This window comes from Archocentrus centrarchus, unplaced genomic scaffold (assembly GCF_007364275.1).
Source record: "Archocentrus centrarchus isolate MPI-CPG fArcCen1 unplaced genomic scaffold, fArcCen1 scaffold_29_ctg1, whole genome shotgun sequence".
NCBI classification, from domain to species: domain Eukaryota; kingdom Metazoa; phylum Chordata; class Actinopteri; order Cichliformes; family Cichlidae; genus Archocentrus; species Archocentrus centrarchus.
In genome coordinates this window covers 2,767,857-2,795,845 of record NW_022060258.1, presented here as the reverse complement: position 1 = coordinate 2,795,845, position 27,989 = coordinate 2,767,857, and positions in this window count along the sequence as shown.

Sequence of the window (27,989 nt, the reverse complement as noted above, 5' to 3'; positions counted from 1 at the left end):
TTGAAAAACTCTCTGAATGCCCCCAGCCCTGGAAGAACTCGCAACAGTTGGAGAAAACTTCAGGGAGAGCATGGGTTAGTTTCTGGCCTTGATGACCTTGATGGAAATGAGGAGTTCATTGGTATGAATACTGTCTGCATATGTCTCTAGGACTGAAAACATGTAGAGCTACTTTTAGGAAGTAGCCACTCAGTATAGCAAAGGTTATCACTGAGCAGATCACCAGTCACGCCATTTAAATGTGAGGAAATCACAGGTAGGAGAGGTAGCTTTTAGAACAACGTGCTCAATGGTCGGATAATTAAGTACATCTGCAAATGTGCTCCAAATAGCAATTCCACAGATTGTTTCCACACCTAGTTTTGTGGTGGTGGCCTGTAAATATGTCTGCTTCGCAATCTAAATATCTATGACAGCAATAATGAAATAGGGTTTAAGATGAGGCTGTAAATAAGGATTTTGCAACTCCATTTGCTGCAGCGTACGCTGGATCTATCTCTGGAGGGCAGAATGTGATATTGGTTACAGCAAGACAATATTTATGAGCTGGTTATATATCACCAGGTAGGGTGAAGCATTCTAAATTTCCAGATGTTTGTGGCATTTAAAGGTCACCGAGGGTAACAGAAAAAATATAACAAATAACTATGCTTATGTACATTTTTACCCATTTTTTAGCTGCCTTCACCAAGAACTTCAGCTCATGGAGTTTATTTTTTACTGCTAATATTTAACTGCAGACTAAGTATTAATAAGTAAATATTAAAAAACCAAACAAACATCGGGCTGATATGGATTACATTGGTTTAATGAGAATATGAATCAGATCAAAAAGTTCCCATTGCTAGGGAAAATATTTGTATTCCCTGAACCGTTGGTGAGTAGATGCTGGCTGTCATTGGGTGAAATCACTTGCAAAAAGGGTAGTCTGCATGAAAAGTGCTGATGTGTCTGCAAACACTCACATTTACTCTCTGAGCTGTAGTAAAACTTAAAAAAGTGGGGCACAAACAGAAAACATTCACCCTTAAAGTAAAAGTTGTGATATATTAATATAATAATAAAATAATGTTATTACATTAGAATCCAAACATTATTCCACTCTAAATTCTAATTCTAATGAGCTTGAATCTGTTATGTAGGACACAGGCAGTGAAAGGGAATTAAAGAGCGCTGTCTTTGCTGTTGGTTACATTGTAGATGGTGACTGTGTCTCCACACCCAAACACAAAAATGAGAATAATCACAGATTCAACAGGTGGAGGGACCCTAAGATCAGTTGCAGTGAACAACGGTGTAGGTTTGGGATTAACATTGGTAGGGACATGAATCCAGTGCCAAACCCCCAGTGGCGCCACCTTCAGGTCAATATTATTTTGTTTCACAGCAAATTTTGCTCAGCTGTGTTCCACCAGCAATCTCCATCATCTCAGTCCCAGTCTCAAGTCTGAAGTTCAGAACTGCAGTAATTCAAAAAAAATAAGAAATGCAATTGATGTGAAAATTTGCAAATCTTGCATGTGATGATTAACCCATTCAGTCTGCAAATGTGTTTTACAAGTGAATAGCTCATTGACTCCCAGGAGGAAGGATGCTCCTGTCCCTCATTAGATGATCCTGTGACAGATCTAATGGCAAAACAGTACCAGGGCTCTAGAACCTTTCTGACACACGCACAGGTTACAGTTTTACTTGGCAAGAAAAATATCTGAATTCTGATTGGTTGTCGTTATATTATTGCCCTTCCCGGAGAGGGGAGGGTGAGGAGGTAGTGACCGGGTTCTGCCAAAGCACAGATAGCATCCTGGTCAAGGAGAATGGTGTAAAATGTATTTCTTCAATTCAGAACATGCTTATTGAGTTCTGTAATGTTAAATGAAACAAATGACAAATGAGGAGGCTGGAAATAAAGATGTATGAACTTTATTATGTTGCCTTATACTTTCTTTTCCATTATACCTATACGTTTATGCCAGGGGTGTCAACTCAATCACAGGATGGGCCAAAAGTGAAGACACAGTCTGAGTCGCGGGACGAACAGGATTAAAAGGTTCGTCTGCTGTTCACACACAGATCACATCCAAGTCGCATATATTTGGAAATGTGAACGACCACGCAAAAAAAAAATCGGATTTCACAAAAAATCGGAATTGAGTCACTTCAGGCTGCAGTGTGAACGTAGCCTTAGTTTGCTTTAGTTTTCTTTGTTTTGGGGGGGATTCCCATAGGGCCCCACCTACTGGTTATGATTTTGTTGTTTTTTCTTTAATGCTTCTGCATATTTCTTAAAATAAAACTGTTTTAACATATTGAACCTCATCTCCTGTCTCATTAGTGGGTGAACCTGTGAGTGCCTTCTGGTTAAAATCTAAAATTCTCTGGGTGAAATTCCCAGGGTGGTGTTGTCTCTCAATCTGTTGATCTCTTATTTATTCATCTCCACACAGAGCTACCAATTACAACATCCAACCCTGGGCTCACCACACATTTTCTGAGGTGGTACTTGGTCTGAAAGCTTTGAGAACCTTTGGGCTACAACTAAAAATTGTCCTTCATCAGCTTCACCTGCTGTGAACCTGTCCCTGTCTGACGTATTCAGCTGTGTTGCTTCCTGAGTTGAGTCCAAGTGACAGACACATCATTTTGAAAAAAGCTGCAAATGTCCAGCTTTCTTTTCTTTTCTTTTCTGCCATCTCTGCTGTCCCTCGCTTGCTAGTTAGCAGCCGGTCACTACAGTGATTGACATGGTAGTGACCACGCCCCCAGAGTGCATATACATGAGGGAATTCTAACCCTTTGTGTACTGCGGTGCATGGAGTGTGTTTTTGTTTGAAAAAAGCAGAAATATTGGTAGTGACATAACAGCTGTCATTTGATATTGGTAGGGATGTGTCCCTACTGCCCTACATAATTCTACGGCCCTGGTAGTGGCTCAGGGTGGTGAAAAGAATCACAACTCAGTATTTCTATTGTGAGCTGCAGTAGATTCTCTATTTGCACAGGCTGTGATCAGCTGCTCCTTGTGGATGAACTGAACTCAATCAGATGAAAGCAGATGTTATATCTTAGCTGATTACCATCCCTTACACTGACAGTATGCTCTTTATACTCTTTATACAGTTGGTGTAAAGGCTAAATTTAGTGAATGAATCTCAGCTTAAATTCAGAATAATCTCTGCTACGCTGACCGTGAACAACACAGCTGCTGTGCACCAGTCCAACACAGAGCTTCTTCCATCCTTCTCCATCTGAGTGAGACTCTTTTCTCTCCCTGGAAATACAGCAACTGAACCTTTAGCTCGCAGACACACTGTGTGACAAACTGCACACAAACCATTTGTGTGTTTGCTGATATTTGTGCGTTTGTCCATTTAGGCTCATTCAGGGAAATAAAAACTTCACACAGATGTGTGAAACCTAAAGTAACGCGCTGTTTGAACTGTGAGGAGTAGAAAGTACAGATATTTGTGTAAACATGTAGGCAGTAAAAGTAAAAACTTGTCACAAAAATAGATACTCAAGTAAAGAGATAGAGATAGCTGAAATTTCTACTTAAGTACAGCAATGAGGTATTTGTACTTCATTGCTTCCCACCTCTTTACCTGAGGAAATAAAGCAGCTGAATTAGCAGTCTGCTTTACGTCTTGTCTTTTCATCTTTAGAGAGACACTGATTACAATTTACGTGTTTATTTATTTATTTTTTATCTGAACTCTGGCCGATTCCGATTTTCAGTACTGTAATTGATAAAAACATATAGTTATTTTTCAAAACTTTGATTTTATAGGATTTGCTATTTATGTTCCTAAAAAAAAACAAAAAAACATTTGATACTTTTTCTGTCACTGCAACTCAAAGTCTCAGAATAAAGTGCTTAAGGTTACCGGACAGAACTTTTGTTGCTCAAATAAAATCCATTAACAGACAGCTGCGGCAAAGCCCACCTTACTTTATACTCACCACGGAAAATAAACCAAATTATCAATTCTATTATAATCCAATTTATATCCTGTGGTACTTACCAAAACACCAAATGTTTGCGTAATCCGTGCTGACAGAGCTCAGCCGGATCTAAGAAATGCTGAACAATCCTTTTACCTCACTGTAATTTCAGTAAAAATGAGGGAAGCTTTGTGGACAAACTGTTAAAATGAGTGAAGAGCAGATGGCTGCTCTGGATGACAACCGTCTACAGCGTGAGCGTGACGAGGAAGCAGGATCACAGCCAGTAACATATTCATGCTTCACGTTTCAGAGAAGAGTCAGTATGCTGTGTTGTTGCTGCTTTGGGTACTTACACGGCATGCGGAACAGTCACATGTGCAACGCAGCAGCTGGAAAGCTGCCCGTCATCGCCGGCTCGGGCTGATGACGAGCGCAGATGGGACATGGAGGCTGCTCGGCCCGACGGTGGTTACGGCCCAGCAGCAGCTGATTCTGATGCACAGCTCATCGACTGCTTTTCCCATACTTCATCAGGGGTTTCCCGGTGCCCACAAAGCTCTATTAGTCAGCGCCAAAGGAAACCTGTTTGGCAAAAGGATAATATTTGAGAATCATATAATACTGGATCACCCAGCTAAGCCGCAGTATTTTCATTGTTACTGGATCTGAGCTTTGCACGACGTAACTGGGAGCAGTGGTTTTCCGGTGGGACTTGATCCGTTTCATCATCCAGAGCCAGACTTTGCCGACTCCCGCTGGTTTTAATGGCAGGACAGGACAGGGTCACAACACTCACTCGCTCCACATTTCTGCACCATCAGCACTCACTGTGTTTCATCACGTCAAATAAGAAGGACATGCAAAGTTTTCTGTGAAGTAATGAAACCAGACTCAGTGCTGCCGCTGAGGCCCGATCTGAGGCAGGAAAAGACTTCAGTTTCAACTTCTTTCTCAACTATTTCTGTAACTTTTCCTACAGCTTAAATAAGCTCATCATTTTGTTCCTATGATCTTATGGCTGCAAATTAATATTAATATTCTTATCACAAATTATTTGACATTCACGTGTTTCAGGAGCAAACTTCCAGTGCCATCCTCCATCAGCTGCTCAGTGTGATCAGACTGCACTGCTCCTGCAGTGAGAAATGACTTGAACACATTTTTTCACAGTTTTATGCCAAAATAGAGCGATCCGGGAACAATTTCTTAATACCCCCCCCCACCCCCTGTGTTCTGTATTTAAGTTGAACACTGCCTAGAGCAAGACATCATGTAATTAGACTCATAGGTGAGGAGACATTGTGCAAGCCTAGCAAGACTTTGACTAATTAAAATCTGGAGTTACTCCAATTAAAAGGAGCAATGTGCCAGTCTAGCAACTGTGGGGCCCCCGGAGTAACCAAAATGGTTACTCAGATTTATGGCTTCATTTAGGTTATTAGATTTTGACTGAAACACCTTTTCCCCTCAAATATTCATTAAAAGCTGATGTAGGTAAAATCTGTAAGAAAAGTGGATTAAATGAGAGTAATTTCTAACTGGAGAACTGACGGGCTTCCCATTGGTCCACTTTAATTTTCCAAACTCCCAGAAAGTGATCAACAGGATGGAGGAGAGCTTTTCTCAGTTGGATTGCTCCTGTTGGCTGTACGGCAGTGAGGACTGGGAGTCTACAGATGTTTCAGTTTAAACAGTAAAATAAGCATCAGTCAGTTACAGGACAGTTTGCTTAAACTGACCAAGAACAATAATGAGCACTAAAGTCAAAAGAACTCATGTTTGTGTTCAAGTCCAGTTCTTGTTTAGGAACAATATGAAGACTGAACACTTGAACTACAGTCTGTATCTTAAAAACACACATTACCTCATTTTCCTGCACAGCACAAACCCTCTACATCCTCAGAGAAACAGATATAAGAAACCCTTATGGTCCAGAATCCAGCTTAATGGACACAAAATAGGAAATATCTAAAAGATTACTTATGATGCTGATCAAACATTACAATAAATGAATGAAAAAATCCAGGACTGGACCCATAAAAATCAAAACCAGTTTTAAATATGACCCAAATCCCCTGCAAGCTCATCTTCTGGAGCAGGTCCAGACAGTGGTGGGTATTTTTAAACCTGTATCTTTGCACTTGTGCCTCTCTGATGGAGCTGGAACTCTGCCACTGTGTCTAAAGGCTGCCCCTGAATTTGGTTTTTATTTACTGGAAGAACTCATGGGATGCAAATCTAGCAAGTGGGGCAGGCAGTCAGTGAAGATTGTGTTGGCGTGTCATCACATTATGTCATGGATCACAGTTCAGGTTGTTTCTTCTGAATGTGGAGTCCACGCTGGCTGTCTGATTGTGGGGAACAAATTCAAGGTGAACAAAAAAAGCACAAACATGCCTCTGGTGGTTCCTCACATGACACTCTGCCTTCAGCTCAGTACTTCTCTGTCATAGTTAGAGATGATGATCTCTGACACCATGTCAGGTCGGTCTGAAGAAGAAGTTGATGTTTTCTCTCAAAAGTTTTTAGGACTCTAGGTCTTTAGGACTCTTCATCTACAGGGGTTGGACAATGAAACTGAAACACCTGTCATTTTAGTGTAGGAGGTTTCAGGGCTAAGTTGGACCAGCCTGGTGGCCAATCTTCATTAATTGCACATTGCACCAGTAAGAGCAGAGTGTGAAGGTCCAATTAGCAGGGTAAGAGCACAGTTTTGCTCAAAATATTGCAATGCACACAACATTATGGGTGACATACCAGAGTTCAAAAGAGGACAAATTGTTGGTGCACGTCTTGCTGGCGCATCTGTGACCAAGACAGCAAGTCTTTGTGATGTATCAAGAGCCATGGTATCCAGGGTAATGTCAGCATACCACCAAGAACCACATCCCACAGGATTAACTGTGGACGCAAGAGGAAGCTGTCTGAAAGGGATGTTCGGGTGCTAACCCGGATTGTATCCAAAAAACATAAAACCACGGCTGCCCAAATCACGGCAGAATTAAATGTGCACCTCAGCTCTCCTGTTTCCACCAAAACTGTCTGTCAGGAGCTCCACAGGGTCAATATACACGGCCGGGCTGCTATAGCCAAACCTTTGGTCACTCGTGCCAATGCCAAACGTCGGTTTCAATGGTGCAAGGAGTGCAAATCTTGGGCTGTGGACAATGTGAAACATGTATTGTTCTCTGATGAGTCCACCTTTACTGTTTTCCCCACATCCGGGAGAGTTACAGTGTGGAGAAGCCCCAAAGAAGCGTACCACCCAGACTGTTGCATGCCCAGAGTGAAGCATGGGGGTGGATCAGTGATGGTTTGGGCTGCCATATCATGGCATTCCCTTGGCCCAATACTTGTGCTAGATGGGCGCGTCACTGCCAAGGACTACCGAACCATTCTGGAGGACCACGTGAATCCAATGGTTCAAACATTGTATCCTGAAGGCGGTGCCGTGTATCAGGATGACAATGCACCAGTACACACAGCAAGATGAACATGAAAGTGAAGTTGAACATCTCCCATAGCCTGCACAGTCACCAGATCTAAATATTATAGAACCACTTTGGGGTGTTTTGGAGGAGCGAGTCAGGAAACGTTTTCCTTCACCAGCATCACGTCATGACCTGGCCACTATCCTGCAAGAAGAATGGGACCACTGTGCAGGACTTGTATATGTCATTCCCAAGACGAATTGACGCTGTATTGGCCGCAAAAGGAGGCCCTACATCATGCTAATAAATTATTGTGGTCTTAAACCAGGTGTTTCAGTTTCATTGTCCAACCCCTGTAAATTCGCGAGCCGCATCTGGCCACGACCCCTACTTCCGGTCCACGATTTGATGTCAAAAACATGACAATTTGGCCCTTTAAGTTACTTTTTTGACATTTCTCCAACTCCTCTTAATTGGAGGCCTCAGTCTTGCAGTGACCATGTTGGCATTTTGAAAAAGGGGCGGAGCTGACTCAGAAACCGAGGGACAGGTTTCTACTTTATCTGGATTCTAATTAGGATGATAAATTACAAAATGAACTGAATGTCACTGAAACCATAAACTCAGTAAAGTGTTTACGAAGTCACAGATGAAAGATGCCTCGTTATGGACTTCTATGGACGTTTACAACCAGAGTCGCCCCCTGCTGGCCATGGGAAAAAATGCAGTTTTAAGGCACTTCAGACCCGGAAAGTACGTCCAGCTTTTACAGTCGAAAGCCAAACATGGACAAACACGGAGCTCATAGCTCATTAGACTAGGTTTTATGTCTTTAACCAGTTTGGTATTATTATTTGAACAACTTAAGACAGCTCTGACTTAGATGATGCAAAAAATTAAAGGTTTTTGTTTCGGCTGCTGAATTAAAACTGGATGGATATTTTTTTTAAACAAACAAACTCAGCAATTTATTTTTGTTCCAGTTATCATTACAAACGTGCTGTGAATTATTATGAGCTGTGGTGGTGCAATGTGGATGTAAAACCATCAATTTTGTCAAACATCCTCTTCATCAATATACATAAATCTTCTTTTGTATTGCCAAAAGCAGTAAGTTCTATAAAAGGCTCAGGTCGTCAGTCAGTTCAGGCTCTTCTGAAGTAACCCAGAGGATGTTACTTTAACATAGGTCAGTGTGGGTGACTGCACTGTAGCAAAATAAGGCAGCTTTGTGGAGCCAGAAAAAAGTAAAAAAATTGTTCCATAAATCACCAAACCTGCCTCATAACATACAGGCTACGCTTTCATGGCAAAAACCAGCACAAATATGAATCATAATTCCTGGACATAACAACAAAATAATAATTTTGTAAGAGATTTGGATCTTTAACACCTAACCCTATTCTGACTGAGCAGCGAGGTGTTACCCCTGAGAGGTTCTACAGTGGAACGGTGAAACCCTCCTGCATTTGTCTCACTGTTGCCTCTATAAGGGAAAATCCTGCAGCACTACAGAGGTAACATCTAGTAATCTGGACGGAAGTACTGATCATGTCACCGTTAAAGGGATTACCACTTTTCATATGCAGTACAAAGAAAGCACGCAGCAGTTTTCAAGTTTCTCCGAGTGTTTGTTGAACGAAGGGCAAACAGGAGGTGTCTGCGTGTGGGGGTGGAGGGCTCGATGCTTAGTTTTCTCCGCCTGGTTTATGCACCACCCACAGAGATCATAGCACTTATTTAACCCCTTAACTGGCAGCAAAAAAATCACCTGACAAAAACTACATAACGCCTTCTGGTTATTATTGGCTCTGAAAAACCCATTTCATAGCCTATTAATCGGCTGCGTCTGGTCCGCCGGCCGAATGAAGTGCATTTATATGGCAGGCTAGACCCGCCCATTTTGACTGACACCTCATTCGGCCAATCATGTTAAGAAATGGGTTTCCCAGAGCCAATAATACTCAGAGGGCGTCACGTAGCTTTGTCAGGTGATTTGGTGCAGCCAGTTACATGATTGGCCGAATGACGTGTCAATAAAAATGGGAGGGTCTAGCCTGCCATATAAAAGGGACTACAAACGGCCCGTCACCGGGCCCTTGCCAGTTAAGGGGCTACATACTGTTTGTCCTCTTGTACACATTTAAGTTTTTTTTTTTTTCAGTCAGAGTGTGCAGTGGAGAGGGCTTTAACATTTGAATGAAATAAGAGGTACTGTATGTTCATCATGATCAGCAACCTTATTAAAAAATAAAATAATAAGTTTGGCCAATTTTCCCTTTAAGGTTGTTACTCAGACAGCTTTGTGCGGCTTCCAGCGTGGCTGCCAAGTAAAGTCTCAGTCTCAGTCTCCAGGGTGTCAAACAAGCTTCAACCTGAATTTCATTTCTGGGATGTAACAGCAGGCAGTGCTGGGGCCATTACTCAAAAATATATCATACATTCCTCTTTACTTTTTTAAATGAATGCATTACTTTATATGTTACACTACGGTGAGTTACTTCACAGCATCAATAACACTAAACTTTTCAAATGTCCACATTTCTGCACAAATATCCCCCCTCACATAAGAACACCTGTCAGTGAGAACCAGCCTATGGAGCCAATGTGGTGACTGGTGTTCATGCAGGAACGAGTACGGGATCGTTTAAGATGTTGGCGTATCTGCCGGTGTTGTTGTCAGCTGTTTAAATCAGGTGTTTTTCTGTTCTGTGCATCTTTGTGCAGGTTCGATGTTTCTAAACTGTGTGACGGCGACATTTCAAAAAAGTTCATCTGTTTTCATAGTAAAGCAGAATCATTAACCACAGAAACAAAACAAACAGGATTCACTGGGTTTTTTTATTTGTTCTGATAAGAGGAATACATTTTTTTCTTTATAATTTTACATTGCATCCAGTAGTAAATAATTTTGGTTTATACACTTGTGACCACCTTATCAGGTACACCTCACTAGTACCGGGTTAGACCTTCTTTTGCATTCAGAAATTCCATAATTCTTCACGCCATTGACTCTACGAGATGCTGGAAATGTTCCTCTGAGATTTTGGTCCATGCTGACATGACAGCATCACAGTTTCTGCAGATTTGACAGCTGCACGTCCATGATGTGAATCTCCTGTTCCATCACATCCTAATGTTGCTCTGTTAGACTGAGATCTGGTGACTGCAGGCCATTTGACTTCAGTGCGAGTTTGAGAAGCTTGGTGACATGGAGCATTACCCTGCTGGAAGCAGCCATCAGAGGACGGGTACACTGTGGTCATAAAGGGATGGACATGGTCAGCAACAATACTCAGGTAGGCTGTGGTGTGTAAACGATGCTCAGCTGGTCACCTTAAATCACCTTCTGATGCTCAGCTTGAACTTCAGCAGGTCGTCTTCATCATGTCTACGTGCCTAAACGCACTGTGTTGTTGCCATGTGACTGGCTGATTAGATATTTGTGTTAACGAGCACTTCAACATGTGTACCTAAGGAAGTGGCCTGTGAATATGTATCTCTTACAAGCATTGCATGTGGCAGCACCTGTCTGTCCAGATTTTCCATCAGCAAACATTTAACTGTTTCTTTTCCACCGGGTTTCCAGTCGTGAGACTGAAGGGCGTCAAAGTGCTGCAATCTGTCCGAGTAAATCTGTGCTCTCGGATTATAAACCGTTCATGTGTCTTCACATGTTAAACATGTCAGGAACACAAGCATTTACTCTGTATGTTTCATTCAAAACATGCATTAGATGTGCAGGTGTTTTTTCACCCTCACATCCCGTCTTAAGTTAAACTTTTTTGGCTCAGTATCTCTCACTTTTTCCAAACTTTTTAAAGTCTTTCTAGGCCTCCTGCCCATTTCTCTTCACTTCACTCGTCTTCTCGCCTCATCTACCAGTGTTCAACATCAGTATGCCAGAAAAAAAAGAAAAAGAAACTCTTTAATTAAGTTTACTGCTCTGGAGACTTATCCTCTCTCATCAGAGTCTTCTCTCTCCCCTTTGCAGCTCTCTCAATAATGTATTTCTCACCCTCTCTTCTCATTCACAATATCACTTCTATTCCAGCTCCACTCATTCACTTCTTTTCCATCACTCTCATTTGTTCTTTCTCTGATCTCTCCATCCTCCTTTGCTCCCGTCTCTCTCTGACTCTCCATCCCACTCACATTCCCATCAGGCAAATTCAAACATTCTTCTTCTCTTCTCTCCCACTTTCTCCTCGTTTGCTCTACAGCTCTCATGTTCCCAGCGCTCTGATTGGCACGCAGCAGATGTTAAACAGCTGTTGCAGAGCAGATAGGTTGCTCATTTTTGCCTGTTCAGCCTCCAACCCCGTTGCCTCTCCTGCTCCCTGTCCGTCTGTCCAGCTCTCTGTCTTTACTCTCAGAGGAGAGCAGGACCTGTCCTGTCGCTTTGACCCTCTATCTCTCTCTGGCTCTTTGTTGTTTGGCATCAAGCCTGCTACACACACACACACACACACACACACACGCACACACACACACACACACACACACACACACACACACACACACACACACACACACACACACACACACACACACACCTCTGAGCTTTAGAAAAGTTTGGACTGATGCTTCTCAAGGTGAACTGCCAAAGTTGCGGCTCCTGCTACAGGCTGGCTTGTGGAAAAACAGCACTGATTTCTGTAAAGTGTGTTTTTTTTTTTTTACTTCCATAACTGTGAACCCGAGGTGGAAAATGACATTCCTGAGAACACAATGACAGTCAGGCTTTGGTCAGCACCTTGGCCACTCTGGATATTCTCTCCTAGCTTTGTGTTACCATCACCGATTGTGCATGCAGAGCTTTTTAAGAGATCTGAAGTTGTGTTGGCAGAGGCAGGTTGTTGTCATGTTTACCATCAGTGAAGATGTTAGAAGTAACCATCACTGATCACTCAGCCCTGTTTGTATAAAACCATTTTGCAGATAATTGTAGAACTTACAGCACAATTAAAGGCATCGTTTGATTAGTGAGTGAATCTGTTACTATAATACATCACAGGATTGTCACAGACTGATGCACTTTCGTTACTTTGGAACACATTACGCAGTCTCATCAGCACTGCGGTCCTCGGCTTCAAAGTCTGATCAGCACCAAGGCTTAAATGTTTCAGTTCGTCAAACAAATTTTAATATTAGACAAAGATAACCAGAGTGAATACAACAAGCTCTCCAAACCAAACAAATTGGCCCCTAAACCTAATAACTGGTTGTGCCGCCCTTGGCAGCAAGAACTCCAATCAAGTGTTTGTGATAACTGGCAGTGAGTCTTTCACATGAACTCTGGCCCACACTTCTTTGCAGAATTGTTTGAATTCAGCCACACTGGAGGGTTTCCAGCATGAACGGCCCGTTTAAGGTCACCGGAAAGCATCAAAATCTGCAGTTTTTTAGATGTTATTCTGGGTTCTTTTGTGACCTCCAGGATGAGTCGTTGATGAGCTCTTAGAGTAATTTTGGTAGCCGGCCACTGCTGGGAAGGTTCCCCACTGTTCCAAGTTTTCTCCTTGTGTGGCTCTCACCGTGGTTCTCTGGAGTCCCAAAGCCTTACAAATGTCTCTGTAACCCTTTCCAGACTGATAGATGTCAGTGAGTACTCAGCGCTCAGCTGGTTCTTTCTGAGATCTTTTAGCCTGCTTCACTTTGTTAGACAGCTTTCTAGATTCAACAGGTGTGGCAGTCACCAGGCCTGGTTTGCAGGAAATCATCCTTTAAAAACTGCATTTTGTATTTACTTGAGTTATATTTCTCTAATATTAACTTGTTTGATGATTTGAAACATTTAAGTGTGACAAATATGCAAAATACTTCTTCGCAGCACTGTGTCATATTTTTCTTCTGTTGCAAACACTTTAAATCCTGAAACATTTGTGATATATTTGCTCACTAAAACCCACTCTCAGTTCAAAAGTCACGCCTCACATACACACCTAAAAACAATATTTTTTTGAAGGAAAATACACTGAATTGTTTTCTCATCAAAGGTTCGACGTGAAGATCAACTCCGATCTCATGGCTGTGCCGTCAATTTAAGGCTGCAGCGATCAGCTGTCATTGAAGGGTTTCCAACCTGCCCGGGTTGGTCCGATTTAGCCACACCGTGCTGAGCCAAGCCGTGATGACATGTGTTTCCATTACAGCATCACTGCAGGAGGCCAAGCTGTGCTAATGTGGTCCTGCTTGGCAGCAGCAGTGACCACCAGCCAATCGGCGTCAGTCTCCTCCTCTCAGGTGTTTCTGGCAGCTAAATTTATGTGTCTGTGCCGGAGCGATGTCTGTGCAGCTCTCTGTGCCTGTAGAGCTTCCACCTGAATCTATTCTGAGTGGATGAAATAGTTTCCACAGAATCTAATTTGGAGCCTGGTCCTCTGAAGGTTCCTACTCCGTGGGGAAAGTTCAGTGGAAATGATCTGTGCAAATCAGTTCACTTGTGTACCCGCAATGTTGCACTGATATCAATAAAAAAATAACAATAATCATCATCATCATCATCTTTTAAAACTTGTGGTGGGTTTTAGCCCTTAGCTCATGAAGTGAATGACCAAAGAAAATAAATTAGCAGAGCACTGAAACAGACTATGATGCAGGAGTGCAGCTTTACTTTATTTAGCTGTTTATTGAGCATCTTATTTTACTGTTGCACCAGAAAGCCTTTATTTCAATTTTGAAGCTTATATAGGGGACAATTACTGAAAGTAGAGTGATATTAATGAGGCTGTACAACACTTATTTTACCATCATACTGTAGTTCCTCCTTAGTAAGACTAATGAACCATAATGACACTACAGTGTACAGTAAGTTCAACTGCTGCACAGTCTCAGTGCAGTTAAGTGGCAACGATGTGCTTTTATCAGAATTTACTGCTCCAGTCTCGTGGAGGTGCCGCGGGTTTAATTTAACCAAACATCTGCGTTGGGAGGTGCCTGTTTGATAACCCATAGACCAAACTAATTACACACACACACACACACACACACACACACACACACACACACACACACACACACACACACACACACACAGGAACTGGCAGAAAAGATGAGGAAATGTGTTCATCTGAGTTTAATAGAGTAACACAAAAAGCGGTTGTATAAGAAGCTGATGTAAAGCCTGATCCACAATGAAGCGCACAAAAGAAATGTATCGATACAGAAGCTGAGTGCATTCAACCTCTTCTAGGACGGAAGCTCTTTTTGTGGTGAGAGGGGAATGAATTATTCATTAGAAGTCATTTAAAGTGAGCTCAGCTTTGCTGTTTAACATGTAGGTTAACTCAGGATGTAGCTGTTTTTTTCCCTTCATTCCTTCTTTGCTCAATTGATTACATTTCTGCTAACGTTGGGTTATTATGATAGAACACATGTTCCTAAAGTACAATGAGCCAAACTGGATGTTTTCCTCTGTCTTGGTTTGTACCTGATCCTCCGGGTGCTGTTAAACTGCAGCTCATTCTCATCTCCGGGACATCAGTTACTGTTTGTCCAAGCCGCCGGTGTGGCTAATTTATACATAAGGTGCTTTGAGGGTAGAGCGATCGGTCAACCTGCTGTTTTGTCAATGAGTAATGGCACTGTTGTTAAGGGGTATATTCTAAGCTAAACCATGATTCCAACAAGTAGCTTTTAGGGTCTAACCAGCAATTGGAAGTAAAAGTAAGAAGCCAGAGGAAAAGACGAAGGTCCCAGCGGGCTGCAAACCAGGATGGCCTGGCCGTTAACCCTCGAGCGGTCAGGAGTTTCCTGGTATTGCTCAGAGCTGCTGATGTTTCCAGTTCAGTTTAGTTTCAGGTAGCAGGATTATTTGTTTCAGTTTAATTGTTTTATGACTTTCCAGTCCAAAGGTCTTGTGTCCATTTTCAGAGGATATTTTTTTTTTTTTGGTTGGTTGGTTGGTTTGCTAACACTGACCTATGAAACGGACAACTGGAGGACAAAAGAAGAAGAGTCTGTCTTAAAGAAGTATCTACAGAAGATGAAGAGTATCAACAAGCCATTCTTAAATGTACTTTAAGGTTTGCAGTGCAGAAAAAAATCAGATGGTTACTCTGACTACACACAGATTATGTAGCAGCAGGTCATGGATAATAGGGACTGATTGGCTGGACATGAATAACTTGAGCTTATTAAATGATATTATACTGCAGTATGTTTCTAAGTAACTAAGCAGCTCATTCTCTTCCTCCTGACACTTTCATTAAAGATATAACTCAGTTTGGGGTCAACTTGAAAGAAAGGCAGATATGAAATGTGAAAGTGAGGTCAGAGGTCAGGTGATATTTGGATGCAAATTATAATGTGATATTTAAAATACACACATACCAGTATCATCTCCTGATGTTGCCAATACAAACAAAGGCAGCAGAATTTGAAGCAGAGTTTTAAAAGTAAAAGATATTTTATGAAAGTTTGACCATATTTGACCTTAAAGGAGAGGTCAAAGGTCGTACACTTGTGACAATCATAGTTTCTAACCTATAAGGCTTTTTGTCAATTTTCAACCAATAAATCATGAAGTTGACCTTGAAGACTTTGACGGTGGGTGCGAGCCAAATGTTAATGGATTGTCAATATGCCCCCACTCTGCACCCTACAACGTTTTATCAGGATTCACTCAAAACTTTTCAAGCTACCGAGTTTACAGACAGAATGACACACACGCTCCAAAAGCATGACCTCCTTGGCGGAGGTAAAAAAAGGCTGAGGTATGTCAAAGTTCACGAGAACTGGACTGAAAATCAGAGGCAGCAGGTCTGACGGAGTCATGAATCCAGCTTTCTTCAGTATGTATGTAGGGGGTCAGCAGAGGGGCGCTGCAGTGAGTGTCCAACATGGTGGAGGCTCTGTCATGGTTTGGGCTACATTTTATAGTGTTGGAGATCTGATGTAATTATGAACACAGAAAAGGACCATCAGATTTTGAGCCACCATGCAAAACCATGTGGAAAACAGCAGCTTCATTTTTCAGCATGACCACGATCCCAAAGGCTCTGCCAACGCAGTAAAAGCGTCCCTGGACAGAACAACACACAGTGGAATGCTGTCAGTTGGTTTTCGTGCTTATTTCAGTAACTAAATGTCTTCAGACCGAGTTTTCAGAGCAGTCACCGCTGTGGCTGCTGTTCATTCAAACTAATGTCGGAACTTTGGAACAGTTTTGATTTTTTTCCAGGCCGGCTATGATGGAATACTGTTTAGGAAAACGATGATGTCTTTATTTTTTGTTTCACATTTTTAACTCGTTCCTGGGACTAATTTACTGGTCGTTTCAATGAGAAAAAAATTAATCAGACTTGTTGATGAGACTAAAAGGCAGAAAACACTGAAAACATTCAAAACTGAACAAAATGTAATGGACAAGGTTAAACGCCGAGTGCGTATTTGAAACCTTTAATCTCCTTGTGAATCAAATCATGTTTTAAATGTCCCTGAAATGTGTGACACGTTGCGCCCTGCTGTCAGATCAGATTAGCTTGCAGGACATAGCTAACAGAAGCTGCCCTCCTTTCATGTATGCTAGCGTACACACACCTGTGCAGAACGTGGTTACACCTGGTGTCAGCTGTGGAGTTATATGCCAGTTTGTTGTGGCACAGCCACACAGAACCGCTCATTCACTACATCAAAGTCCTGCCGAACTTGGGCTCAACATTAGCGCTGCTAAAAACATTTGGAGATTCACGAAATGAAAAATATGACAAAGACGACTCAGGTCTGCTGAGCAGCTGGAAGCCTCAGTCAGAATCATGGAGCTACAGAGCTACAGCAGCAAGCCTCAGTCAGAAACAGAAAGGCTTCATACATATTTCCACATTTCCCAACACCTGACTACATTCAGTACAAACAATTAAGTGGTGGTTAAAATGTGTTCTGAGCCTCGGGGCATGCTGTGCTCACTCTTTGCTGAAATATTTCTTTGAGGTCTCAAACACTTCCAGGATCCCACGTTATCTCTGTGATTATCTTCAGCAGCTTCTGAGTAAAGATCAAATACAGGAAAATTACCAGAAAAACGCTCCGTGATGTCCCACCTCATTTCCAGGAAGAAACACCTCAGCATCCATTAATCAGCTTCAGATTTTTCATTTTGATATTGTTTCGTTCTCAGTTCAGTGGTTTGAATGTTTGTGCTAAATGGACTGCCCCAAAGCTCAGAGATAATCTCTGCTTTAATCTCAAAGATCAGAGAAGTCTGCATGCAGACATTTAATGACTTTAAACTTCAGAATAATTTATGTTGCTAACCTGCAAAGCTAAAGGTTCATTTTGGGCACGGTTAGAAAAAAAAATCGAGTTGCTGGTTAAATGTTTGTCAAATGGTGTTAACTGCTGGAGGGATATTCCTAAAATTAAAAGATATGTGCTGTAGCCTGAGGGAAGTTTCAGCTCAGCGAACTGTTTCAGGACTTAAAATCAGAGTGAAAATCATTTTATAGCCTCCGAACAGCCACACAACTGTTCTTTTTACCACCGCCCGACACCTTTGGCTCCTTCGGGTCAATTACATTTCCATTATCCTGCTAAACCTTCTATTTTCCTCTTCGAGACTGCCCTTTACTCAGAGTTTTTGCAGTTATTCAGTCTTTATTCATCATTGACATCGAGGTCCAAAATAATTTTGCTTCTGTGCACCAACGCAGTGGATTTTATGTCAAACGGTCAAGATGTGAGTGAAACGCAGACTTTCAAATTAAAGCAATTTTTAGACACAGTCCCCCAGAAGCTCAACAGTAATTGGACAAACTAACATCATTTTACATATAAGGATTGCTTTTAATACTTGAATGAAAATCCCTTGCAGTCAGTGACTGCCTGACATCTAGAACCCACGGGCCGAATGCCGAGTTTCCTCCCATGAGATGCTCTGAGAGGCCTTTACTGCAGCCACCTTCTCCTGCTGCTTGTTGGTGGGTCTCTCTGCCTCCAGCCTTGTCTTCAGTAACAGAAAAGCAGCTTCCAGCTGTTTTTTTCTTAACCACAGAAATCATTTTTGTCTTCTGTGGTCGTTCAGGCCTTCTGGTGCTGCTGAGCTGCTCAGTGCATTCCTTCTTTTTTACAAATGAACCAGATTGGTGATTTGGCCACTCCTAAAGTTTCTGCTCTCTCTCTGATTGGTTTATTTAGGTTTTTTCAGCCCAATGATGGCCTCTTTCATTTGCACTGAGATCTCTTTGGACCTTCTATTCTGAGTGCCAGTTAAAAACAAGTTAAACAGTTGGAATCAGCTCCAGATATTTTATCTGTTTAATTTCATCGCTGTGGAACTGGGGAACCGGCCTCACCTGGACCTGAAACTGTCAGTTCCATAAAACAGTACATTACAATGAGGCACTGTACATAAACACGGCTGTAATTCCTAAACCAATGCTTTTGTTAAAGCACTTGACTTAAAGCTGAAAGTCTGCACTTCAATCACATTTTCATTCCCTTAAGTTGATGTTATTTAATTTTTTGAGGCAGCAAGAAGACTTTTTTAAGCAATCAAACTTATCAAATGTTACAGTGCAGTACCGGCCGTCCTCTTTTTAAATCCGTACCGTCTCTTTTTTCTGCCCCTCCGCTCACTTTACACCATCAGTGTTTGTTGACCAACTGTCTCCCTGACACCACACCCATTGATTTGAAAGGGTGGGGGCAGAAAAAGACGGAGCGGAAAATCTTTTAAAGCCTTGACGGTTCTTCTTTGATGGACGCTGGCAGGTCCAGAGGCCAGCAGGGACAGAGATGGAGAGGAAGAGATTTCAGCGAGGTACACAGACCACTGTGCAAGCACACACTGTGCTTTCTTAGATCTGCTCTGTTGCTTCCCAGGAACAAGCTCCCTTTCCCCTGAAGTCAACTCGGGGCTGTGTACCAGGCTCCCTAACCCCTCACAGTTATTACACTTACCATTCAAATCACCCTGGAAACTTTGTATTCTGTATCAGGCCCTGGCATACATTGACACCACGCTCAGAAACAAATCTAACCCTCACTACGCTGCTCTGATGCTCATTATGAGCCACAGGAAGCACCTCTTTAACAACATTACAAATCTCTGCACAGCTACTGTGCTTCTTTAATGTCCTGTGGGTTTACGAAATCCTCAGATTGTTAGTTTTGACTTATTTCTTGCAAGTTCACAGAGAGGCCAGAGCTGCATAATCACATCGTATGACAGCTCTGATAAAAACACACGAAGTGTTTTGTTTGTTTACATCAGCATTGGGTTAAAAAGAAGAACCACTCTGTACTGCAGAGGCTTTTATCTTCAAGCACATAATTGCTCAATCTACCGAGCCAATTGATGCAAAATGATGATAGGAATTAAAGGCCAAACAGGAGAAGGCCAAAGCTGCAGAGATACATTTAGAGATGGGGAAACGGCCGAGACCTCTGTGCTCAAAATGCTGATTAACTGTTACAGCGACCACTCGCCTTGATGCTGCTCTTTAATGCAGAGTACACAGCGTTCACAAACACCGATTATATTCTTCTCTGCTGGAAATAAATAACAATCAGTGACTCATGTAGCACCGCTGACTTACAGGAAAAATCACAGTCACCATTTTCTTCAAACTTCAAATCGAATTCAAATGAATAGCAAATATTTCTTCTTTCAGCTGCTCCCTTTAGGGGTCACCACAGTGGACTCTATCCCAGCATGTCCTTCTTCACTACATCCGTGAACCTCCTCTGAGGTTTTCCTGCCAGGCAGCTCCATCTTCAGCATCCTTTTTCCAGTATATCCACTCTCCCTCCTCTGCACATGTCCAGCCATCTCAGCCTCGCTAACTCCAAACTGCTCAGCCTGAGCTGTCCCTCTGATGGACTCATTTCTAACCCTGTCCGTTCTGGTCACTCCCAGTGAAGATCTGAACATCTTCAGCTCTGTCACCCCCATCTCAGCTTCCTGTCTTTGTGCCAGTGCCACCGTCTCCATCCTGTAAACCTTCTCCTTCACTTTCGCCCTTTCTCAGCAGCTGTACTGCTGCTCACTGATCATCACCTCTCTCCTTACATACCTCCACCTCTCTGGGATCACTTCCACTCGCCACCCCCTCACTTACTTGTACAAACAAAAACAAACAGGCTTTTTTTTAACTATTATAAAAAATTTATAAGAAGAACACATAATCTAAAAAAAAAACCCAAAACGAAACAAAAAAAAAAAAACAGCTTCATAATGGAAACAAACCCAAAAGAAGTAAAAGTTTAATCCTGATTACCATGTTTTCATAATCATTGGGAGGAATTCATCTCCCGGCCCTGCTGTCATGTACAGAACTGCAGGAGTGTATGAGAATATTGCAGCTAGGTAGCTCTAGCTGTAGAAGGCAGTGTGTTCTGGCAGATGCTTTCCTCTGCATCTGGTCTTACTTGGCTCTGTTGCTTCTGGCAGAACTTCATGGTGCTGTTTCAGAAAGGCTAATGGGCTCGGTCAGCCTGACCACACTCCACTGCATAGCAGCATAATGAAACCTACAAACTTCCACTCAGAATCCCTGCAAGGGATGAGGATTCTTTGTTTCCAGCCAGAGTTTATCTCCTCCTGCTGGCCCTGAAACACATTTTCTTCTTCCTGAACTACAAGCTCCATCCTGAGATTACTGCATTGTGGCTGTATTTGAGTACCAGTTTGTATAGACTGCATTTGACTTTATTTGGGGTTGCTGCTGTTACTTTGGTCAAGTCTGTCTTGTAAAAAAGAAAAAAGAAAGAAGCTTTAAACTTGACAGTTTTTAAGGGCTCCAGGCTGAAATATGACAGATTTCACAGCTTTCTGCTGTGGGATTTGATTTATTGTCCAGTGTGCTGGTAGGAGGCGCTGTCTGGTTTCCATCCTTTTTCTTCTGCTTATCCAGCCCAGGGTCGTGGGGGCCTGGAGGCTACGGCAGCTGCCATAGGGTGAGAGGCGGGGCACACCCTGGACAGGTCTGTCTGACTTCATTACTGAATATTATTGTTTCATTCACTGTAACAGAAGGTTTGTGAGTGAAAAACTTTTGCTGTTTGTTACTGAAACATGTCAGACTTCCTAAATGTATTTTGTGTTATAGAGAAGACGAGCAGCCGGCGCTGACCAAGGTCAGACTTCGAGGCGGAGCCTGAGCTGCTGGCTCACAGGGGTCACTCTTGCACACAATGACCCCATTTGAAAGTTTGACCATGTTTCACATGAACATCAAGCACTGGAACAGGAGATATATGACAGGAAATAAGGAAAGCATTTATTGTACTGATAACAGGCCATTTATGCTACAAAATCATCACCGTCATCATCATCATCATCCAGCAGATGTGTTTTTAACAGCCCATTCAGAACAAACTGTGAGATCTCACTGACAGACGTACGGCTGTCTCTCTGATACCTGATTTCCAGTAATCAGCTCCACAGACTGAACGTCACAGTGTCACAATACAGGTGATGATGATGCTTTTCTGGTAATTTTTCAGCTATCATATACAAAATCTCTGGGAGAAGCAACAGGCTCGCTCTGCAGAAAATAAACAGCGGCAGCAGATGAAATCCTCCAGAGGCAGACAAACTGTACAAATATGACAAAGAAGTACGAGTCAGTGTATTTAATTTGTTGCTCAGCTTTGAAATATTCATAAAGTTTACAAAACTGCATGCAAGGTTGAAGCAGTCAAATAAACAGAGGTTCTTTAGGAAGGCAGCAGATCTTCAGTCTCAAACCCAATCATACCGCGTTACTTTAACCTCATCGTTTCTCCACAGTAAGAAATGTGACACGACGAGAGCTGCTGATCTGATCCAGCCGAGCAGTGAGGATAACAGAGCTTATCTGTCACAAAGAATGAACTCCAGATAACTGAATAAATGTGAATATGTTATCTCATTGCACAGCCATGTACAAACAGGAGTCTGAGTAGTCATTTGCTGTTTACGTGCCTTTTTTTTTAAAGGTGTCTATAAATATTTATTTTTTAGGAGAATTAAAAATAGCTCTACTTTCTGCTGCCTACATTGCAGACAGTGACTCTGCCTCCACACCTAAACACAAAAATGAGTACAGTCAAAGGTTGCAGTGGGATTCAGAAGGTGGAGCAACCCTAAGATCAGTTGTAGTGGCTCTGGGTGGGGAAAAGAATCATAACTTTCTGTTGTGATCTGTGGTTGATTTCTTTTGTGTTGAGGCTGTGATCAGCTGACCTGCTGCTGCTGCTCTGAGGTTTACTGCTCACTGTGGATGAACTGAATTCAACAAGATGCAAGCAGATGCATCACAAGCTGAGTCTGCTGTTTATACTGTTTTTATGCTGAGAGCATGCATTTGGTATACAGTGAATGAATCTCAGCATCATTAGCTTAAATTCAAACTCATCTCTGCTGAACCGATGTAACTCTTGGCTCTTCTGCAGCGGATCTCTCATTCACACGGGAGACTCCTGGCTCTCGCTCAGCATCTATAGCTGGTGCAGACATGTTTAAAGAAGTACTGACTTACTCGAAGAGTACACACAAAGCGGGAAACATCACTCTTGTTCACTGGTAGCCACACTGCCCTGCTCTGGCCGGAACACACGCACATACAGAGGCAGGGAGGCTCCGCCTATATTAACTTAGAGCATAACCTTACGCTTCATGAACTACTGCCCACCAAATACAATAGTGGCAACCATTGTACTCAACAGTAACCTGTAACTCTGACCATGAACAGCACAGCTCCTCTGCACCCGTCCAGCACAGAGCTTTACTGTAAACTAGGGGTGGGAAGTAACGAAGTACAAATACTTCGTTACTGTACTTAAGTAGATTTTTTCGGTATCTGTACTTTACTTGAGTATTTATTTTTCTGAGTACTTTTTTACTTTTACTCACTACATTTTTGCACAAGTATCTGTACTTTCTACTTCTTACATTTTCAAAACAGACTCGTTACTTTTTAACACGTCAGAGAGAAGTTTGCATTTCCGGTCAGTGTGCCTAAACGGAGGAATAATAACACATAAGAGACAATCGTACTGGCGTATCCTCCATCACCGGGGCTTATCTCGTACAAAGGGATTAAATATGCAAACCCATATAATTAATGTATCATTTATAGTGCTATAATCAGGGGTTACAGCGGACCGAGTCCGTAGGTTGTGCTGCAGGACATAAACAGCTTAGCTAGCGCTACTGAAGAGGAGCGAGCATAAAGGGAGTAACGTGTGGCAGGTAAATGCAACGTTTCTAAATTCAATTCAATTTCAATTTTATTTATATAGCGCCAAATCACAACAAACTGTCACCTCAAGGCGCTTTGTATTGTGGGTAAAGACCCTACAATAATACAGAGAAAACCCAACAGTCAAAACAACCCCCTATGAGCAGCACTTGGCGACAGTGGAAAGGAAAAACTCCCTTTTAACAGGAAGAAACCTCCAGCAGAACCAGGCTCAGGGAGGGGCAGTCATCTGCCGCGACCGGTTGGGCTGAGGGGAGAGAAAGACATGCTGTGGAAGAGAACCTGAGATTAATATCAATTAATGATTAAATGCAGAGTGGAGTATAAACAAAGTAAATAAGGTGAATGAGAAACAGTGCATTATGGGAACCCCCCAGCAGACTAGGCCTATAGCAGCATAACTAAGGGATGGTTCAGGGTCACCTGATCCAGCCCTAACTATAAGCTTTATCATAAAGGAAAGTTTTAAGCCTAATCTTAAAAATAGAGAGGGTGTCTGTCTCCCGAATCCAAGCTGGAAGCTGGTTCCACAGAAGAGGGGCCTGAAAGCTGAAGGCTCTGCCTCCCATTCTACTCTTAAGTATCCTAGGAACCACAAGAAAGCCAGCAGTCTGAGAGCGAAGTGCTCTGTTGGGGTGATACGGGACTATGAGGTCTTTGAGATAAGATGGGGCCTGATTATTCAAGACCTTGTATGTGAGGAGAAGGATTTTAAATTCTATTCTAGATTTAACAGGGAGCCAATGAAGAGAAGCCAATATGGGAGAAATCTGCTCTCTCTTTCTAGTCCCTGTCAGTACTCTAGCTGCAGCATTTTGGATCAGCTGAAGGCTTTTCAGGAAGCTTTTAGGACAGCCTGATAATAATGAATTACAATAGTCCAGCCTAGAAGTAATAAATGCATGAATTAGCTTTTCAGCATCACTCTGAGAAAGGATGTTTCTAATTTTAGAAATATTGCGCAAATGCAAAAAAGCGGTCCTACATATTTGTTTAATATGTGCATTGAAGGACATATCCTGGTCAAAAATGACTCCAAGATTTCTCACAGTGTTACTGGAGGCCAAAGTAATGCCATCCAGAGTAAGTATCTGGTTAGACACCATGTTTCTAAGATTTGTGGGGCCGAGAACAAGAATTTCAGTTTTATCTGAATTTAGAAGCAGGAAATTAGAGGTCATCCAGGCCTTAATATCTTTAAGACATTCCTGCAGTTTAACTAATTGATGTGTGTCATCTGGCTTCATTGATAGGTAAAGCTGAGTATCATCTGCATAACAATGAAAATTGATGCAGTGCTTTCTAATAATACTGCCTAAGGGAAGCATGTATAATGTAAATAAAATTGGTCCTAGCACAGAACCCTGTGGAACTTCATAATTAACCTTAGTGTGTGAAGAAGACTCCCCATTTACATGAACAAATTGGAGTCTATGAGATAAATATGATTCAAACCACTGCAGTGCAGTACCTTTAATACCTATAGTATGCTCTAATCTCTGTAATAAAATGTTATGGTCAACAGTATCAAAAGCTGCACTGAGGTCCAACAGGACAAGCACAGAGATGAGTCCACTGTCAGAGGCTCTAAGAAGATCATTTGTAACCTTCACTAATGCTGTTTCTGTACTGTGATGAATTCTGAAACCTGACTGAAACTCTTCAAATAAACCGTTCCTCTGCAGATGATCAGTTAGCTGTTTTACAACTACTCTTTCAAGAGTCTTTGAGAGAAAAGGAAGGTTGGAGATTGGCCTATAATTAGCTAAGACAGCTGGGTCAGTGATGGCTTTTTAAGTAGCGGTTTAATTACAGCCACCTTGAAGGTCTGTGGTACATAGCCAACTAATAAAGACTGATTGATCATTTTTAAGATTGAAGCATCAATAATTGGAAAGACTTCTTTGAACAGTCTAGTAGGAATGGGATCTAACAAACATGTTGCTGGTTTGGAGGAAGTAACTATTGAAGTTAACTCTGAAAGATCAACTGGAGCAAAAGAGTCTAAACAAATACCAGCAGTGCTGAAAGCAGCCGAACATGAAGAATAATCTTTGAGATGGTTATGAATATGTTTTTCTCTAATGTCTAAAATTTTATTTGTAAAGAAATCCATGAAGTCACTACTAGTTAACGTGAAAGGAATACTCGGCTCTACAGAGCTCTGACTCTTTGTCAGCCTGGCTACAGTGCTGAAAACAAACCTGGGGTTGTTCTTATTTTCTTCATTTAATGATGAATAGTAAGATGTCCTAGCTTTACGGAGGGCTTTTTTATAGAGCAACAAACTCTTTTTCCAGGCTAAATGAGCATCTTCTAATTTAGTGAGACACCATTCCCTCTCCAGCTTTCGGAGAAGTCAGGCACTTCTGATTTGAAGCTTGCTCAACAAATATCAGCAAACACACAAAGTGTGTGCAGTTTGTCACACAGTGTGTCTGCTAGATAAAAGAAGAGCTGCTGTATTTCCAGGGAGAGAAAAGAGAGAGAAGTTCACGCAGAGATGGAGAAAGAGGACAGGAGAGGAAGAAGAGAGGTTAGATTTAATGGTAAGGACTGGAAAACAAACTGAAGTATGCTGACTTTGTGTTATTCAAAGATTATATGAAAATACTGCTGTTTAGTACGTAATAAACGGGTTAGCTTGTTGTACTGTATTTACAGTACAGCTCTGTGTTGTGCACTTTGTGTTCATGGTCAGAGTTACAGGTTACATCAGTGCAGCAGAGATGAGTTTGAATCAAAGCTGCTGATGCTGAGATTCATTCACTGAATCCAACATTTCTACAGCCTGTATGCTGTCAGTGTAGGGGATGGAGATCAGCTCAGAGAGCTGTGAAATACTGGGTTACATCTTTGTGAGTTCACTTCATCCACACAGAGCAGTAAACCTCAGAGCAGCAGCAGCAGGTCAGCTGATCACAGCCTGCACACCAACATCATTTACTGCAGCTCACAATAGAAAGCTGTGATTCTTCTCCGCATGCAGAGCCACTACAGCTGATCTTAGGGTTCCTCCACCTTCTGAATCCCACTGTAACCCCTGAGTATCCTCATGTTGGTGTTTAGGTGGAGGCACAGTCACCCTCAGCTATGGAGGACACAGAGAACAGAGCTGTGTTTAAATTCCCGTTAACAGTTTGTGTCCTACATAACAGTTTCAAGCTGAGTGCATTCATTAGGATTAAAATTTAGATTGGAATAACATTTGTGTTCTCATGTAATATTATTTTATATTATTACAATAATATATAATGAGGTTCGGTTAGTTTTACACAACAATAGCAGGTAGAAACGTCCTCCAAAGAACTACTTTTACTTTCTTACTTTGAGTACATTTCAGAGCCTGTACTTTTATACTTTTACTTAAGTAGAGAAGTTGAACCAGTACTTCGACTTTTACCACAAGTAACACAAGTACTTGTACTTCTACTTAAGTACAGAATGTCAGTACCATGCGCGTAATTTGCGGGGGGGGGGTAGGGGGGTTATGACCCCCCCAATAATCTGATCCAATCACTATAACCCCCCCAATAAAGTCACATCATTTCGATTTACAAAAAACATCTTACATGAATAACATGTTATTTTTCTTTATTCATTATCAATTTTAGGTAAACTACTAGCATGTTTAATCATTTGGTAATGTAACCCCCCCTCTCCCCACAAAAACTTGGTATCACCCACCCGCTTTCTCTACCAAGCGGCAGCTTTCGCTTGTGGAAGCAGCTGCTGGGCAGCGGGTGTCGTTTGAAAAAAGGAAGAGCACAACACCCCCTTGTAAAAAAGTGGAAAAATCAAAATGAGGTAACTGTATGTGTATTGTTAGCTGATGATTTAATAACTATGCCGCTGTGTATCAGACACACTATGAATACCGGTTCAGGTATTTTAGCTCCCTTAGACCTGCTCCTCCTAATCTGACAATGAGTCAAAGAAAAAGAAGATAAAAGTGGTTATTTGCACACATGCAGCACAGTACAATACAGGGGCGGAGCTTCTGGAGGGGCTGGGAGGGCGGCACGCCCCCGGCCCGGGGCTAGCAGGGGCCCGGATGGGAGAGAGGAGAGGAGAATAAGATTTCAGGTAGCCAAGCCTCTGTCACATCCGAGAAGGAGGGCCCTGTCTTGATTATATCGCAATATGCATGGCTCAATGTGCACAGTATACAACCCACTATACATCACCCATCATTCATGTTTTACACGGAGGTTTTAAAGGTTGCCACAGTCAGGACTGGGTCATGGTTGCTCAAAACTTTACAACACCGACTGACTTTAGTGATGTAGTAGGTGTAAAATATTGAATAAGATGTTGGACTGCATGACTGGCTTTATTTTCCCTCTAAAGGCCCTTTCACACCAGATGCATTGCGTAAAAGCGACATGAAATTTTGAATCTTTCGGATGTGAACTTGTCGTGTAAC